This window comes from Pseudopipra pipra, chromosome 4 (genome assembly GCF_036250125.1).
Source record: "Pseudopipra pipra isolate bDixPip1 chromosome 4, bDixPip1.hap1, whole genome shotgun sequence".
Classification (NCBI taxonomy): domain Eukaryota; kingdom Metazoa; phylum Chordata; class Aves; order Passeriformes; family Pipridae; genus Pseudopipra; species Pseudopipra pipra.
This window is the reverse complement of record NC_087552.1, coordinates 63700272-63717833: the sequence shown is the minus strand read 5'-3', so window position 1 is coordinate 63717833 and position 17562 is coordinate 63700272. Positions and strand designations below refer to the sequence as shown.

General features: G+C 41.1%; 1 protein-coding gene across 12 annotated transcripts in view; it reads left to right on the top strand.

Moving 5' to 3' along the window:
* The first annotated feature begins 5784 nt into the window (after window positions 1–5784).
* JAKMIP1 (janus kinase and microtubule interacting protein 1) overlaps window positions 5785–17562 on the top strand; it is a 164200-nt gene continuing 152422 nt past the window's right edge. For 4 of the 12 annotated variants that reach the window (XM_064653264.1, XM_064653266.1, XM_064653258.1 and 1 more), the window contains exon 1: window positions 5785–5915. The gene's annotated coding sequence lies outside the window, so the exon portion shown is untranslated. Of the gene's footprint in view, window positions 5916–6614; window positions 6760–17562 lie in introns of all 12 variants that reach the window. The other 8 variants (XM_064653267.1, XM_064653265.1, XM_064653268.1 and 5 more) reach the window with 5 other exon arrangements.

The window sequence follows — 17562 nt, the reverse complement described above, 5'->3', positions numbered from 1 at the left end:
CTCTTGGCCCCATCGCCTCCAACCGAGGGGTCTTCCGTGGACTTCGTAACCCCAGACAAGGTCGTATCACCACGTCATATCACGAAGACACAGGGGGGTCTTTGTGACGGTCTGGTATCACCAGGAGACTCAGCTCCTTGCTTGCAGGGCCTCTGTGCTCTGCCTCTCAGGCTGCCACCATGGCAGCAGTGCGAGGGGGGGGGAGCCAAGGTCAACTCCCCCCGCATTCCATCTGGCCGTCCCGGTCCAGCTCCCGGGACTCTCTGAGCTTCTCAGCTCCTCTCTCTCTCTCCGGTGCTGCTGTACTCCAAGGCTCGTCTAAAATAGGAGTCCATGTCCCTCTTCTCCAAGAGGGGTCTCAAGGGAGTTTTGGGGGGCTGGTACAGTCGTACCCCAAACTCTGTCTCTCTGCTGCTCTCTTTCTCCCGGCTCTGTCTTCCAGGAGTCTTCTCTGTGGTGCTGCAGGTTGTTTCTGCTGCTCCTCCAGTTCAGGTCCTTATCAGTCCTGGCTCTCTGCCACCGTTTCTCTGGTCAGTGCCTGCTGCTGCTCTGCACCCATGGAGAAAACATTCTCCCGGCATAACTACAGGCACCTAGCCCAGCTTTATGCTGTTCCAGGTCTCTGCAGCCCCCAGCCGGGGCTGGGAGGGCCCAGAGGGCCCCCTCGTGGCTCACAACATGGCCACCTCTCCTACAACCAAAAACTACAACTCCTCTCTTCCGGTCTGGTTGTGATATGTTTACATTTTCACAGGAGCGCCTATTGGGCAAAACTTCAAAACTTCTAGGGGTTTCCACCCCTTGGGGTCTACCACTTTTCAGCCTCTGGGGAAAATCAAAGTCCAAACCACTACAATCATGAAGACAAGAAAAGTTTCACCAAAATGTCATGGTTTTAACAACCTTGTTTAGCAGCTTTGTTCCAACAAAGCTCTGAATAGCTCAGTGCAGCATATACTAAAGCAAGTGTGAGTGAGCCACAGGCACACATCCTCAGAGAATTCCTTCTAAGAAGTATAATGGCTGTTATTTTTACCCTTTTAATCCATAGCCTCTCCTTATTACAGCTAATCATCTCAACATGTGCATTAAAGAGGGCTATGCAGGTAGCATGAGAAATCAGTTGCCATCCAAAGCCCTGGTGCTTACTTCTATAGCAGCATCTTTGACCAAACAAGGGTTAATATATTGCGAATCTTCAGTTTTCCCCTTCGTTTCAGCACGAGTCAAATTGTTTATTGCCTTATTCCACAGCATAGTCATTAACTTCATCTATTTATATTGTCATTTTTAATTTGATATGTGACTGCACACCAAGGCAGCTTTTAACCAAGTCAGCAGTACATAAAGCCTATAATAAATCCTAATTTCAGGGTGTATATTCCCAGAAGACTCTTCACCCTCTATTAAGGAATACGTGACTTCTCTGAAACAGGTGCAAGAAAACATGAAAAGTGCATACATATCTGCTCAGAAACAAGCTCACACACAAAAGAAAGGAATATTGTACAGTCTACCCAATGCAATACAGAAATGTAATTTAGGACTTTTAAAACTACATATTTCAGCTCTTAATTAGTCTGATTCCTTTGGTGCTATTGATATCCCTGCATGGTAATTATTCCCTATTAGAAGCATATGTTTGTAACACATGCTATTTCTGGATATTCTACCAACACGCACCTAAGGCAGAACTCATCAATAGGGTGAGAGAGAGGGGGAGAACATCTCCGAGGACATACACTACAACTTGTCTTATTGTTATTTCTACCATTTGGATAAGTTTTGATTGTGACAAAATATGTGTTGTAGAAAGAATCTGTAGGATGCACACAGGGCTGTCAGCAGGTGTAGGCAGGTTTTGCTGTTGCCCAAACTGAACAGTATTCTCCACCAGTTACGGTCCCACCTTACGAGCTGTGGACACCAGCACTAGTTCCCCTTTTGGTTCAGCAGATACACATTGTGAGTTTTCAAATTCAGAAGTGTGGTAGGTGATTTTTTTTGTGTGCATTGATGCCACTGTCAATTTTGTACATGACTGCACAGCAAGACAGATTCTCCTGTGGTATGTAAGAGGCACCTCTGCTTCAGGGCCAAGGTAGCCTTGCCAGAGATTCAACCATGGCACAGAGAGGGAGTTCAGGCATTCCATATACAGGCACTTAGCAGCCGGCTCTCTGAATAAAACACAGCTCAACAACAGAAATTTGTTTCAGCTCTTTCCAACAATCTTTAATCTGAATAAATACTGTTTCTTTTAAAATTTATATGACTATGAAATGAAAATTCACTGCAAGTTTCACAATGCTGCAATAACTTAGAAGAATAAGCCTCATTCCATTTCAATGACTGAGTCTCCCAGGCTTTCTGAAAGAGATGTCTTCAATCCAACTTTTCCAGAAAAATTATTCCCGTAAAAGATCACACCCAAATCCTTTAAAGTGCATAATTACAGCCAGTCTACTTAAAGTTGCTCCTAAAAGTAATTTTTCCTTGCCTGTCATGACCAGTGTTAACATTAATAATAACCGGTGCTGAGCAGTAAGAAGTTTTGAATATTGCCATATATTGTACATAATTGTACTGCTGCTATGCACTGTTATATAGTTGCCTGCAGATGGCTGCATTTCAATGAGAAGAAACCATAGTGTGCAAAAGAAAATAAATCTGTTCTTCCATGTGTATTTCTGATTTCTAAACAATAATATTAATAATAACGACAACAAAAATAATAAAGAATAATCAATGCACTGCTTTTATATTTACAGCAGCAGATGGTCTGGTCCCCTGTGTGTAAATCAGTTTCAAAAGTGCTCTAGGATTTTTTTTCATAATATAATGTAAAAGCTTAAAGCATTGCAATTATTCAGAGCTGAAGCTTTAAAAACTTCTCACACTTTGAGTTTTAACTGAGCAAGACCACCTCTGTTTGCAAGAGATTTTTATTGTGATTAAAAGGTAAATGTAAAGCAAGGATTTAAATATTCTTCTGCTATTCTGCAGGCTTAAATCTCTGTACAATGAGCATATCAATATTAAAAATGAATTAACTTTTCAATTATGGCCTGTCCTTGAAATTTTATTTTGCTTTCTACTTAATATAGTTACTGCAGTATGAGTACAATAAAGTCAAGGTGCCTCTAATTCTAAATTGCATAGTCATGAAGTTACCAAAAGGTTTTAAATGCATTTTTAAAATGTTACTTCAAAGACTCAGTTTTATTCCTCCTGAACTAAATGAAGAATTTGCATTGATTTTAGGGAATTCAGAACAGAGCTGAATGTTTTCTTGTTGATATCTCACATAGCACTTTTCAGATTCAATATTTCAATCTTCTTTGCTGATCCCTAAAAGCAGAGTTAGGAAGCTGGTAACACACTAGCCAAACAACCAGTAATAATAAATCAGCCAACAGCTGGGCAAAATACTTCTCTTCCTTTACTGACATCTTCTGTATTTCACAACTGCGTACTCCATGTGTGTTGTTCAGAAGCTTCCTACATCAGCAGGGACACCACAGTTACCAGGATATATCAGGATTAATTTCTGGCTGACCCACAGAATTCCTGTGTGAACTTGGGCAGGACCCAGTAATTTTCTTCCAGTAATGTAAAAAACACTGCTGGAAATAAACAAGAAAACCAAAACCAGGCTGGATTATAAATCTTTACTTTCACTTAATACTTGAGTCTCTTGGATATTCCATGTCCCCTAAGGGCATTTAGTTCTATCCACTGCATCTGTGCAGTGCAGACAGTGCAATGGGTCCCTCAGTTTCTAGACATGAGTGGATATCAAATCCCACACTCTCAAAAGGACGCTCTAGGGTTCATGAAGTGATGATTGCTCTCCAGCTAAAGGGAACAGCAGCTATAGAGCCATGTCTGACAGGAAGCTAATAATTTTTGATTGTGCAGATAAGAGGATCACCTAACCTGACTTTTAAATGATGCCAAATTTATGTTAACTCAAAAAAAAGCTCAAACACTTCTATTAATGAAAAATACTGAGAAACAAAGTACTAGTTAAGTTATGAAATTCACCTTCTTATTTATTTTCCAGTACTTTCAAGTAAAAATTATTTAATAAGAAAATAATTTTCGTGTAGCAACCCTATGAACCAGCTCATTATAAGCGAATTCTATACAGAACATCCTACCTTTCTTCAGAACACAACACTGCATCCTTGCACAAGACATAACACTAATACAAATCCATGCATGTGTTATTTAAGAGCTCCAATTTCCTCTCTCCCTGACCAGGCCAGAACTTAGACCCCAAATTCCTATTCCCAGTCCTATTAAGAACTGTTAGATAGCAGCTAAAGCATAAAAAGCTGCTCATTATGGTTTCATTAATCCAGACTTGGAACACAGCCACCAATAAATGTGTTGGCATTTTTAAAGAGCATAAATTTCAAACATTTATACCTGAAATTGTGTTGGAAAATGGAACAAATTAACTATATGAAGTAATTAATACCAACTGGAATATTCAATTCTTATTGATTTTAAAATCAAAAGCAGCATTTTCTCTACACAGGAGGAGTTTTTAGGGCTTTTCTGGCTACAAGAATTCCTTTAGTTTCTTTAGTTTCTGTTTGAAATCCCTCCCTTTGGAAAGACATTTGTTTAAATGTTGCTCCACACGGTCCAGCAATGCATGTTCCCTTTTAGTCTCAAAAGGTGTTTCTGACTGTTTAATTCCCTTTACTGTTAAATTGTCTGTTCCTCTCAGATTTGGATTTAAAGCATTCAGTGTGACCATCAATAGTGTTAGTTTTATCCGCATGACTCAAGTGTTCCGTTTTAAAATTTCTGTCCCTGTAAGGCTGCCCAGAGCTGTCTCTCTGATGAACCCCATAAACCCATTTCTTCTAGCATGATTTGAGGCTGATGCTTGTTTCTTGTGTTTGTGGTTCCTCTTTCAAATTTATTTTTCTGTAGCCATCTTGTCTTACTAAACTAAGTACAAACCTAGCTCCCCAGCAACAATAACAACAAAACTAAAAACCAAATAGAATGGTAAACCTGGTTATTTTCTCCTTGATTCTGGGCCTATTTACTCAAATACTGCATAAGCTATCAACATAACAGAGACAATTATCAGGACTGTTCCCACTCCCTGAGGTCTTGCTATTTGGCTAACAGAAATACACTTCTGCTGCATTCACTGAGTCAGTCACTGAATCTGGATCAACTGAAATATGGTCATGAACAGCGTTTTAGTAAAGTTGCGTTCACAGTCGATGTATGTTGGCGCAGAGGAGTCAGTCTGGTTTGAAACCCACAGCAAAGTCTGGGCCCGGGAGCCTCAAGCTGCTATTCTGTTCCATCCTGACAAAACAACGAGGTTTTAGATGGCATTAGGGTTTACAGGCGTCTGGCACGGATGGTGAGTGCGAACGAGTTAATCTGGCAATTCCGTGTCTAATTCTTCTGTGCGACAGTCGGGCGCAACACAGAAAATTAAACGGGAACATCCTCCTCATCGCTCCATGCCGGACGTGCCCCGCACCTGCGGAAGTGGGGAGGCGAGCGAGGGGACGCCTGAGGTAACCCCGCGCACACCGCCTGGTGTGCGGGGCAAGGTTCCCGGAGCAGGAGCCCCCGGGGAACCCTCCGGAGCCGCGCTCCCGAGCATGCCGAGCATCCCGGGCGGCCGGCGCTTCCCGGCGCGGCGGCGGCGGCAGCGGGGCGGGGCTGCGGGAGGGCCCGGCCGCCACCGCCCCGAGGGCGGGCCGCCGGTGACAGCTGGGGAGGGACCCGGCGCCGGCAGCGAGGTGCGGCTGCCGGGCGGTGCTTCGCCGCCGCTCCGCTGCTCCGTCCGCATCGCCACAGCGGGTCCCTCCCGGGGAAGGAGCGGGCGAGGGCTTGGCCGGGCCCTGTCGCCCTCGTCGGCCGCGGCGTGGGTGAGTGGCGGCGGCGGGAGGCACGAGTGGGGGATGCGGAGGCGGCGCGGGGACGGGCTGGGGGGGATGAAGGACGGACGTACGGACGGACGGATGGACGGATGGATAGATGGATGGATAGATAGATGGATGGAGGATGCTGTCGCGCTCGGAGACTTTGGTCGTGCGAGGTGCCTGAGGGGAAAAAAAGTGCATCCTGGGGCGGGGCGAGGCCGTGTCCCGCTCCGCTCGCCCGTCCGTGCAGGCGACTCGACGGGCGAGGAAGCCCCGGGAATGACGGCCGGTCCTTGGCGGGGCTGGGCGCTGCCTGTGCCCAGGCGAGGCGAGGCGGCTCCTGCCCCGCCGGCCCCCGCCCTCCCGCAGCTCCCCCGCAGCCATCAGCGGGCCGGGGCGCGGCCGCGGAGGAGCTGCCTGTGCTCCCCCATCCCCGCCGGGCCCCGCGGACGGTCCCGCGGCCGCCGGTACGTGCGGCAGGTCGGGATGGCGGTGCGGAGCATCCCGGCCCCGCCGCGGCTCTGCCGCCCGCCCCCGTCCCGGGCTGTACCGGCGGTGCCGGGGGGTCCCCCGGGGCAGGCTCCGGAGCGTTACACATGCTCCTGCAAGCCGAACCCTGCGGGCAGGGGTCTTCTAGGAGAAAACCCGAGGCCTGCCCTGGAGAACTGGAAGGATGAGGCCTTTATTTTTTTTTTTTTTTTGCAGGGTGCTGGCTGGCTGATATTTACATAATATCTCTGCTTAAATGTGACCTCGTCCCTAATTGGAGGCTTCCTTTCCGTTTTCTATGGCAACACTAGGGAACAGATCACTCTGGGGAGGCTGGGTGAGAGGAGTATCTGCAGACACTGTAATTTTTCTCACTTGGTTCCCCATCAAGACTGGTTTGTTCTAGTGAATGGGTGAGGTTTTGAGAAAAGTTCTTTCCCTCAGCCCTTAAAGCAGTTGCTAGGCCTGCAAATCACTGAAGATTTGCAGGAGCACTAAATTAGAGAGAGGATGAAGTGGACACAGGTTTAACTAACAAGCAAGAATTATTTTTGTTAGGTATTTACAGATTATCAGTCCGTATTTACTGGTCTGACTGATGACTTCCATGCACCACACTGCCTAATCAAACAATCCCAAGAAATTACGCTAATTTTAACTGATGGTATTTATTTATTTTAAAATGGGTACGATTTTTAGAAGGAAGTCTAGAAAATTTTGTAGAGTGGAAGAAAATGAGTCCCACTTCATTCCAAGATTCGTTTTGCTCCATGAGATGCTTGCCCTCTGCTTAGGACCCATCATGTGTATGCAGTAATGTCTCTTCTTACATGGTTGGTCTCACTGACAGTTAGCTTGATGTGCATATGTATTTATGCAGAAATTGGATTCTGTAATGCTTATTAGGGTCTGCTGTGTTTCATCTCTGTGAGATGCCAGCTTCTGTTTCAGGTTTTCTATGGCAAGGGGGGGAATATGCTTTGTGTTGGTTTTCCAAAGCCTGATGAAAATAAATGTTTTGTGATTGTAAGACACACTAATTCGTGATGCATTTAGGCAGGAAGATTTTTATAAAGACTTTTAAATTCTGCTTATTATCTTTTGAGATGCCGTTTTTGTTCTGCACTGAAAATACACATGCCTTACTGTTAATAATGCTAAAATGAGTTAATGTGATACAGTAGCTGTGATACTCTGTACAGTTTAGAACATTTGTTTTCAATTTCTGCTCTGTTTGTATTTCTTTGTGCATTGGGATGACTTTGTTTCTTGCTCCTGCGGTAGTGTGGGGTCTTTTGAGGTTTGGGTTTTTTGTTTCTGGATGGGTGCAGGTGGTAAGGTTGTTAATACAAAGTGAATAGATACTTTGAAGGTTTAAACGGAAGGGCTGAGAATCCTGGATCTTCTAGAAGAGGTGATTCTTCTTATGGGTGGAGAGGCCACTGTTTGGAGAGGTGCTCTGCAAGTTCAAGGAGGCCAGCCCTAGAACTCCTTCAATGAGACACTGGGGCCTGTCTGCTACAGGCTGAGATAAAAGCACTGTAAGAGGTCATTGGCGTAGAGATTTCCCTGACATATTTAAGCTCTCCTGCATTCGTATAAAAGCTTTTTATTTCCATTTGCTTTTTGGAAATGCTCTGGGCAATGCTTGCTCTCCACTTAAATGTATGTTCCTTTAGTGTCTTAGATTGTTGTTACGGGAATGCAAGAATTGGAAATATCCTCAAAAGAGGCCATGTGTTGAAACTGAGGTATAAATGAGGCTTGACTTGGGAAGAGATGCACTCTGGTAAAATGTTAATCTTAGTACACAGTGATGGAATAGAGGTTCCTCAGGATTTTTCTCCTATACATCCATCTCATTCAAGCTCACTTTTTGTTTTCCATAGTTAGTACATTTATGTCCCCAACACCATCTTTGTTACAGTTTATCCCTGTCAATTGCTGCTTTTAAATATTATTTGTTAGTATGTACATGTTTATAGTTATCTTCATGTATATATAAATAGATGCGGGAGTAGCAAGTATATGAAGGAAAGAATTGGGCCTGGGCCATATTTCTGGAGAGTGTAAGGCCAGATGGCACTGGCATAAATACATGTTAGGGAACAGAAAATACTGAAGAATGTGAGGTTGGATTGCGCCTTTGTATAGAAGCAAAGTTTGTTGTATGCTGCCTCCATCTAAGAGGAGATGTGGACAGTTACCACTGATTACTGCATCTCTGTTTATCTAGTAATTTATTAATTTTGAACCAAAGTTTCTTTGCCATCAAGCAAAGAAAACGTCAAATCCTTCCTCATGTCCTTGTCTGCAATTCTGATTCTTTTTTCCTCTCAACTTTCATTAACTCTGTTCTACTTCATTTTGAAGGGACAATATTCAACCTTAATTGCAGCTTTGTGTACTGATATGCACAAACGCATTCCATCTCTTTTGTTTTTCATTAAAAAATTCCCTATTTAGAACAGTTGCTGATTTATGGTACTTATTGCAATGTTACTCAGCATTAGAAAGGAAAATTGGTTTCATGGCCTTTGTTTCATAGTTTATTCACAGGTCACAATAAAATGTCATGAGTTCATGATCTAAAAAAGTGGGAGTTTTCCATCTTGAGAAGTCTTCTTCCTGTATACAAATTTTGTAACTTACTTCTGTTTAAGTTTTGCTAAGATTTTTTAAAATATGAAATGTTATCAGCCCTAACTTTAGTAATAGGGAAAATGTCTACAGTAGTTCACTAAAAATGGTATAGATTTATTGTCAATGGGGCCAAATGGAAACACTGTAGTAGTTTAATTTTTTATTCAGTCTTTTTCAGTGATACTTCCATCCTTTGTACACTATTATAAATCATAGACCTTTTTTTTTTAGCACAGGGAATGCTTTTGTAGGCGTTTCTTAGAGATTGCTAAAACTTGGTTGGTTACTTCCTTACTTGCAGTATTTCATCTCTTTGTTCATCTAATAAGAACGGGAGCTGAAGAGAAACTTCTGCTATGTGCTGTGTGATGTTTCCTCTTTTTCTTTCAACAAAACACCAGCCTCATAGATGTGTCATTTAGTTCCAGAGCTACCTTTGGATTTGATGCATTCTTTCTTTACCATATAGACTCTGAAACACATGCATAAACGCAAAGGAAGAGCCAAATGCATTTGGGAAGCTTGCACCTGCAGCTGTTAAGTTAGATGGGGTGGATATGGTGCTTGATATAGTGAGAAATACAATGTGAATTTTGTTCTTTTATTTTTGGTGTTTTGTTAGGCACAGAAACTTGTAGTCACTCTGTATTGTTTTCACAATGGGAAAGTATATGTCAATGAAGACAAAGATATAGAGTGGTAATTTCTAATTTGTCTCTCTGCATTTTCTTGGTTTTAAGAGAGGGGTGCCTAATACATGTTATATAAAAACATACTGTCTTATTAACATGGTGAATAACTTGATAAACTGAAACCAGTTTCTAGAGGTGAAAGTCTGAAAGTGAAGCAAAAATCACTTAAATGGTGAAATGTTTAGAAACAGTGAATGGACTTTTTTATACTGGTTATATCATCCTCAAAAAAGCACAGTCAACATTGTTTTGCTTTGCTTTGGCTTTACTTTGTTTTTAGTGAAAGATGCCTGAAAGGCCCTTTGTTTTGTTCTGATAAGAGAATTTTGATGTAAACATTAGTTAATTTGTTTCCTGCAGATGTTTTTAAAAACCTATATATTTAGTCTGCGAGCTGGCATTCTGTAATCAGTGTAAAATTAAGAGAGGCAATATTTACATTATCAGCCCAATACGTATTTGTTCATGTGTTGCTTACTTGTTCCCTACTAAATGCTGAATGTAACCACAACTGTAGAGGATCAAGATGTGTCTCATAACTCTTTGAGGTTTCTGCTCTTTTTTCTTCTCACTTTTAGTACATCTTAACAACATGTTGCCCACTTTTTAGCACCCTACCTTGACAGTAAGGAAAATCAGAAAGCATGTTTTTCATATTTCTTACTGCCATTTCAACTTAACTTTCGTCTTCTTGGATAACTGACAGTTGCCCTCCATTTCAGTTGTCCTTGACAAGACATCAGTATTGAATGCTTTTAGTTGCTCTTATCAGAGCTGGTACCTTTCCATTCACTACGGAAGTGTCGGTAGAGCCACCCGGCCGTATTTTGCAGTTTCACTTTTGCTTTGGCACTGACGCTCAGCATGTGCTGCAGATGAAATGCATGGCTTCCTGGGTGTAACCTCAATAAACGGTGTCCCTTTGGCTAAAGTCAACGTGGGTGCCAGCCTTCATTATGGGCACTGTCTGCATATCTGATTGCTTTGACCTTGCTGTGCAGGTGAGGAAATGATTTTTTTATTTTCCCCCTGTGAGTATAATGGTCTCAAGTTTAATCCTAACATATCCATTTATTTTAAGGTGAAGTGGGCCAAGTGGTATGTTGGTGTAATTGAAACTGAGGTGCTATTATTGTGGTTATTACTGTTTATTTGGTGAGAAAAAGAGTGAGCCACTGCAGAGCAATCTTCCATGAGTTCTTTCAAAATTACCTTAATTCTCTTCTTCAACAATCAGAACAAGGAGTATCTTATCTATCTAAAATAGACCACTTTAATATGAGCCTGAGATTTTATCTTCTTTTTCTATTTTCTATCTACATCAGTATCCAGCATCTGGTAGCTATTTATTTACTGCACTGTAATGCTTCTGTTTATGCGAAAAAGTGTCCAATATTTTGCATTTCTTCTCGCTAGCTTGCAATTGAACTGCCACCCAAAAGTATAAGCCTTATGCTCTTGTGAACTACTGATTCTCTGAACAAGCTTGTTATCCACGTTTATAAATACTTGTGGCAATGGGATGCACGTGTATCCTGAGTCTAATCAGGACACGTTTCTAGGGTGGAGGTTTTACTTTGTGAGACAGTGGTTCTCATTCTGTCTGAGTCCCTAAGCCGTAAATACTTCTATAATTTTGAAGTAACTCCTTCATGTAGTTCTTTATGCACTATCTGGCTGTAAACACTGTCTTGTCCCTACCAGGATGGAGACAGTGTGTTGTGTTCCTTCTCTAAATTGCTTGGAAAGCAAAGATGAAACCCTAAGAACCTTTTTTCCCTATCGAGGTGTAAAGCACCACTTTCACAATGTTTTCACAATGTTTTGACCTTATGTTGATCTACTTGAGTCACATCTTGGCATTTCCTGTAGAACAGATCGTGTCTCAATCATTCATTGCTAAGCTCGTTAGGTATAGACTGTATTATAATTATACTCTGCTAATTTAGTGTAGCAGACCTTCGTTTCTTAAAAAAGAATGTGGTAATTTTTCCTCTTATATAATTTTCTGGACTCCCTGTTTTTTAAGCCAAAAAGAAAGATCTGCAAGTACATTTTATGCCACTTTCTTATATTGACGTTCTTTGAGATTCACTTATTTTAAGAAAGAGCAGGGTGATGCTCTATCTGCACTATGGCAAAAGAAAATAATTCAGCAGACCAGTGGGGATGATGGACTTAATTCTCACAAAGGCAGACTTCAGCTTCTCCGTGCAGCATAATCCTTCTCAAGATAATCATCCTATTAGTTTTTCCATGAGGCTTTGGCCACTACCATGTAGAACAGGGAGGGAGGATGGGATGCTGTGCCCCAACACTTATTGTCTGTTCTGGTAATTCTGAGTATTTTAGTGAAGTGGCAAACTCTTACTAAAAACTTTAATTACATTTACTGTAGCCTGGCTTCCTACGGAAATGAGACTTAAATGCTTCTGCTGTCTCTCAGTCTCTTATGACTAATTTTTGCATTTGTTGGCTAATTTCAAACTACATTTGTAAGAAGGGTTGAAGTCTCAAAAATAAATCTGCTGCTCCAGAACTCAAGATGTATATACTTGACTAGGAAGGTTAGATGAGCATTTTTGTATTTTTAATCAAGTTTCACTGATAAATGGCATGAATTTGAATTTTTTGCAATGAGTTACCTTGAAAAATGAGTATTTTTGGACCATTTTTTTTTGTTCCTGACATCTCATTATGTCCCCTTATTAATGTTTTCTAGTTTGATTTGGTAGTGGGGTTTTTTTGTTTGCTTGATTGGTTTGACTTTTGGTGTGTCTTTGTTTATTTTTAATGGATTGCCATCATATGTTAAAATTTCTTAGGACTTTTTAGATTCTGCATTCTACCAGCTGGGAGGTCAGTGTTATTACTGCCTCTTTCAGTAAAACCCCAAAGCTTTCCTGCATTCAGCTAATTGTACCAACCCTGCCTTTGTGTTAGTAGCATATACTCTGTGTATATATTATTTTTTGCAGATTTTTTTTGTCCACTGTGTAAGGAAACCCTAAATATTTTGAGTTTTCTTTTTCTACTTTTTTTCTCCATCTTTTCACTGTAGCCTTTCCTAGATGACTTGTAGTCTAGAAAGTAGATGCCTATTTCTGCATCACAGAGGGGAACCATGACCACAGCCACACTTAGATATATCTGAGCTAGATTTAGTCTATCTTTTTAGCAAGCTATTAGGAATCTAGGTATTGAGTAACAAAACTGTGGCTTTTAAGAATAAAAACAGTAAATGTGGAGAATTTTGTGTCCATTCACAACTGTGCACTCAGAAAACACTCCAAGGATTACCTTACAGCTAAATGTGTGTGCAGAGACAGTGTATCTGACGCACTGGGTGAAATAGAAGATTCCTGCGTGCTGGCACCATAACATAATTGCATAATGATGACAGATTATGCTTTGCAAGGGGGTGTATTGGAGATGTGTCTGATTTAAACGGCGTTTAAGCTCTAATCAGAGTACTTAGTGTACTTAATGTATATATTGTCCAGGAATTGACAGAGGCTAATCCTTGAAACAGCACAAAAGCAACACAGGATTTTAATTATTTGCTGTTTCCTCACACAAAGCAGAGGAATACCTAAAACCTTTAGAGGGATGTGTTCTCATGTCACTTGAGGTAATAAACACTGTGCATTTCTTACAGATTTAGATCTGCAAATCTAAAATCCTGTTGGATATCAGTGAAGCAGAGCCTTAAATATCATGATCGCCAAGAATGATAATTCTCATTTGCAGAAAAAATGCCCAAAGTGTACCGTACATTTGCTCTCTCATATTCAGTTTTTCTAGATTTTGTGCATCTGATGCAAAAATGCATTGCTGTTTCAGCTGCCACAATCAGCTGTAGCTGGCATGTTGAGTAAGGGAGCTGGAAAAAATCCATGGTCCTGCACTGGAATGCAGTAATTGCCAGCTCCTCACTGGGAGGTGGGACCAAATGTGTGAATCTGTCACAGCACGAAGATCTGTGGAATAACTCTCCAATTCTAGTTATTTCAGATACTCTGAAATGATTTTTGTTGGTTTACAATATATTGGGAGAGGGAAGAATTAAAATGGATGTAGTATTCTGAACTGTCTGTAAGAGAATAACTATTTCCATGGTTGGTTTTCATGTGAAAACAAGTCTGAAGAAGCTGTATGGAAAGTAGGTAAGTCAAGAATTCTGAGAAAGATGCAGAAGGAGGTGAGTGAGTTAAAAGAGTATGCTGCAGAGAAAATAAGAAAGAGTGGGCGTCTATGTAGGCAGCTTTGTTGATGTCAAAATGCTACATGTTCTTATTTTGTTGTGCTTTTTCGTGATGGAGGAGTGGATGTTCTGCACATGTCATTCTGTTTTCTGATTTAACTTTTTTTTTAATGTGGAAGGAATCATTAAGTATGAGATACATTCTTTAGCAATGAAACTGCACAATGTGAAACTTTAATTTTAGTGGGGTTTGAATTAAACAAACTATTTTTCTTTGTCCTGTTTTATATTGCCTGAGATACACCCCACCCCATAGGTGATAAAACTGTTTTCATGGCTTCTCTCTTGCAAAGGCTTTAGCTTTTTTAAGCAGGAAAGTAAGAACCCTCTTGATAATGACTGGTTTGATTCTAATCTCAGTTACAGTCTGTATAACATGTATCTATCATCCATACATCCATCAGCTTTATTGCATGTGTTCTGAATTTACACTGGGTGTAAATAACAACTGGTCAAGGCAGAGGGGTTCACGGTAGTAGTTGCAGTCATTGTGACTGTGACCTCTGTGCATGGGAAGGGCTGCTACAGTTTTGGTGCTTTAATTACATATATATCATTCTTTAATCTGCAGTAAAGTTTAAACATTGGATTTTCCCCCCAGCTTTTAGCATGGCCCATGCTGCAAGTGTTTCTGACTGATAAAACCTACCCTGAAAAATGGGACTGTAAGTTGGTACTTGTATATATTTTAAGGATTTTAGAAGATAAATATGACTTTGGGGCCACAGACCAAAATTTTAGTAATTGATGAAGTACTCAGACCTTCTTCTATAGTATTCTATATATATGTTAATATAAAACTAACACAGTACTTTTATGAATTAAAATGTGAATAAATTCAGTCAAGTTGTCATGTAGTTCTGAGACTCATTAAACGTACCTGTGGATATCTGTGTCACAAAGCTTTATATCATCCATGCATGTGTTGTTAGGACTTCGTTGGTTGTGCTTAGTTTTGTTGTCAGTTCAAGACCCAAGCCCTTCACATTTGAACTTCTCCCTTAGCATTTTTCGGTAAGCTTCAGTGTTTCTGGGGAGCATTAGTCTTCATTCCCTGATGTGTTTGGCTTTAACTGCGTGTGCTCTCTGAGTCTTTTCTATTTGGTGGCATATGTCAGGCCTGGATGAAGTTTTCCAGAGGGTGGACTGACCATATAGAAGGCACTGGAGATGCACAAGCAATTCTCTGTTTTTTTTCTGAACCTTGGAGTTGTCGACTGGTGTGATTTTGCCAGTATTGATAATTGCTGTAGATTCTTGATAGACTGACCCTTTGGGTGCAGGACAGATGGTATATACTTATTACATCCCAGTCCCAAGCAGATTTTGGATGACAAGAAACGATTGTGCCTTTGAAGCAGGGGAATTCTTACAGTGTGTGCATGCAATATTTCCCTCTCAGATGTTGTGCATTGGGTGCTGAGGTCTTCTTATCTGTTTTTGGCAAATAGGATTTAACTTTCTCTAAGTAACAGATTGTCTTTCTTAATGTTTTGAGAACCTTCTTGTTAATTTTTGCTCTAGCTTGTGAAACTGTGCTTGGCTTCAAGGTCTTTGGTGGAAACGCTGCATGCCACATGCATTTAGTGGGCTGAAGACACTGTATACAAACACCATTGGAACGTGATCATGGACATTGCTGTCCTCACTTTAACTTGCTATGTAAATGGCACGTATGCTGCTCCAGAGGAAAAAAAGACCTCACTTTTTATCTTTGTAAAAGCCACTGTTATGGAGATGATAAACATTTCATCTTAAAGTAAATTTTGAGGAGGTGAGACTCAGCCTGATTGTGTCCTGAATCTGTTGAAGCAAACTGCAGGCCTGTTCTGCATATGAGCTTTAGCAGGATCTCAACTTAGAGACCTGTGATACACTGGAGTTACCTTGTCTTGTGACTCTTCCCAGGTAACACATAAAATTGATTGACTGGTCAATCAAAAGATCAAGAGCAGAGAGATGGCTTGTAACACATGCTGAAATTCCTGAACAAGGTTTCTGTGACTGTTAATAATTCCAGCTCTATGGAAAACTGTCCAGTCATTCCAGATTTGTTTCCTCTCTTTTTTCAGGTAAATGTTTTCAGTATGCTCAAGTGAGATGTTATGGCTCATTGATAGCAAAAGTGGTTCCCTTTGCAGTCTGGTCATGCTCACCCACTCACAATCCTCTGACTGCAGATCCCCTGGTTTGTTCCTGCTTTCCTCTCCTTGCCCACTTTTGTCCCTTTGAGTTACAGCCAGTATACAAGACCAAATGCTCTCTAGCTTGACATCTCTTTACAGAGACTTCATCCAGTCCATTAAGGACTATTTATTTCTTCAGATATTTTTAAAACCTATCCCAGCACCATTTTCTTTGCTGTATTGAAGCTTATAGATCACATTGGAGCAGCAGGTTTTGTGATGCACTGGTTAGCCAATATTCTGCAATGTATTATCTAGAGTTGTTTGACTTAGATGAGGAGGATGTTGGAGAAATGGTGCCAGCTGTGTGGCTGAAGACTTAAAGGCTGTTTAAATACACATAAACTAATAAATAGCTGAGTCCAAGAGGAATGTGGGAAATGAGTTGCCGGAAATCCTGGCTTGTCGAGCTGTAGAGTGGCACTGAACACTGTCAGCCCTTGGTTCTGTCATCTGGGCTTCAAACTCTACTGGGCAATACCTATGCAAATGTGAAAATGAAGCTTTATCCTATAATCATGGCAAGCAGAGGTTCAAACCCAGCTCTGGATCCCAGGTATCTTTTCTGCATGCTGTTAGTTCTGCTCATAAACAGCTTTGAATAAGCTTACGATATTGGTCTCAATGGGACTGTCAGGTTAAAATAATGTTTTGTTTTTAGCAATTTACAGTTTCGAGTAAATCAATTAAATATCAAAGCTTCATTACTTAAGCAATTCAATTACATTTTGCATTTCTTTCTCTGGTTTTGTAATATTGGAGTAGACTGCTGTGGTGTTTGTGTTGAAAATCACGTATACAATTATTTTTTTTTAATACAAGGAAGAAAAAAGAGCATTTCTAATGACATTGGGGGGCACAGGGGCCTTAACCTGCAGAATATGGCCAGACTTGTATATTTGTGTGGTATGCCTTGGGTATGCCTGTAGTAATGCTGCACAATGCAGTTCAGAATTGATGTCCACACAACTGCAACTAGCAAAGAGACAATCTGCCAGCTGGATCAGAATTTGACTCTGCTTCCATTCCTGAGTATATGTGTGGGGAATAATAGTCTCTCTGCAGAGATTTATTTCTTCTTTTAATGCCAGGGGAATTTGATTTGCTGCTTCTGTGTTTGGAGTACTGGCTATGGAAGTATGTCAAGGAGACAAAACTATCATCCTGTTCCTGATAAGGCAGAAAGCAGTGTGCTCAAAACTGGTGGTTGTTTAGCTATCCTTCTGCCTATCCACATGGCAGGAAAGGAATAAATTCTTTTGTCGTCCTTCTACATGAGATACTGAGCCAGCAGGAAAATGGCATGTTCATAGTGTTGATCTGTAAGTGGGAGCTCAGCTTTGCATTTTCTAACATGGCTAAAACCCATTCTATTTTTG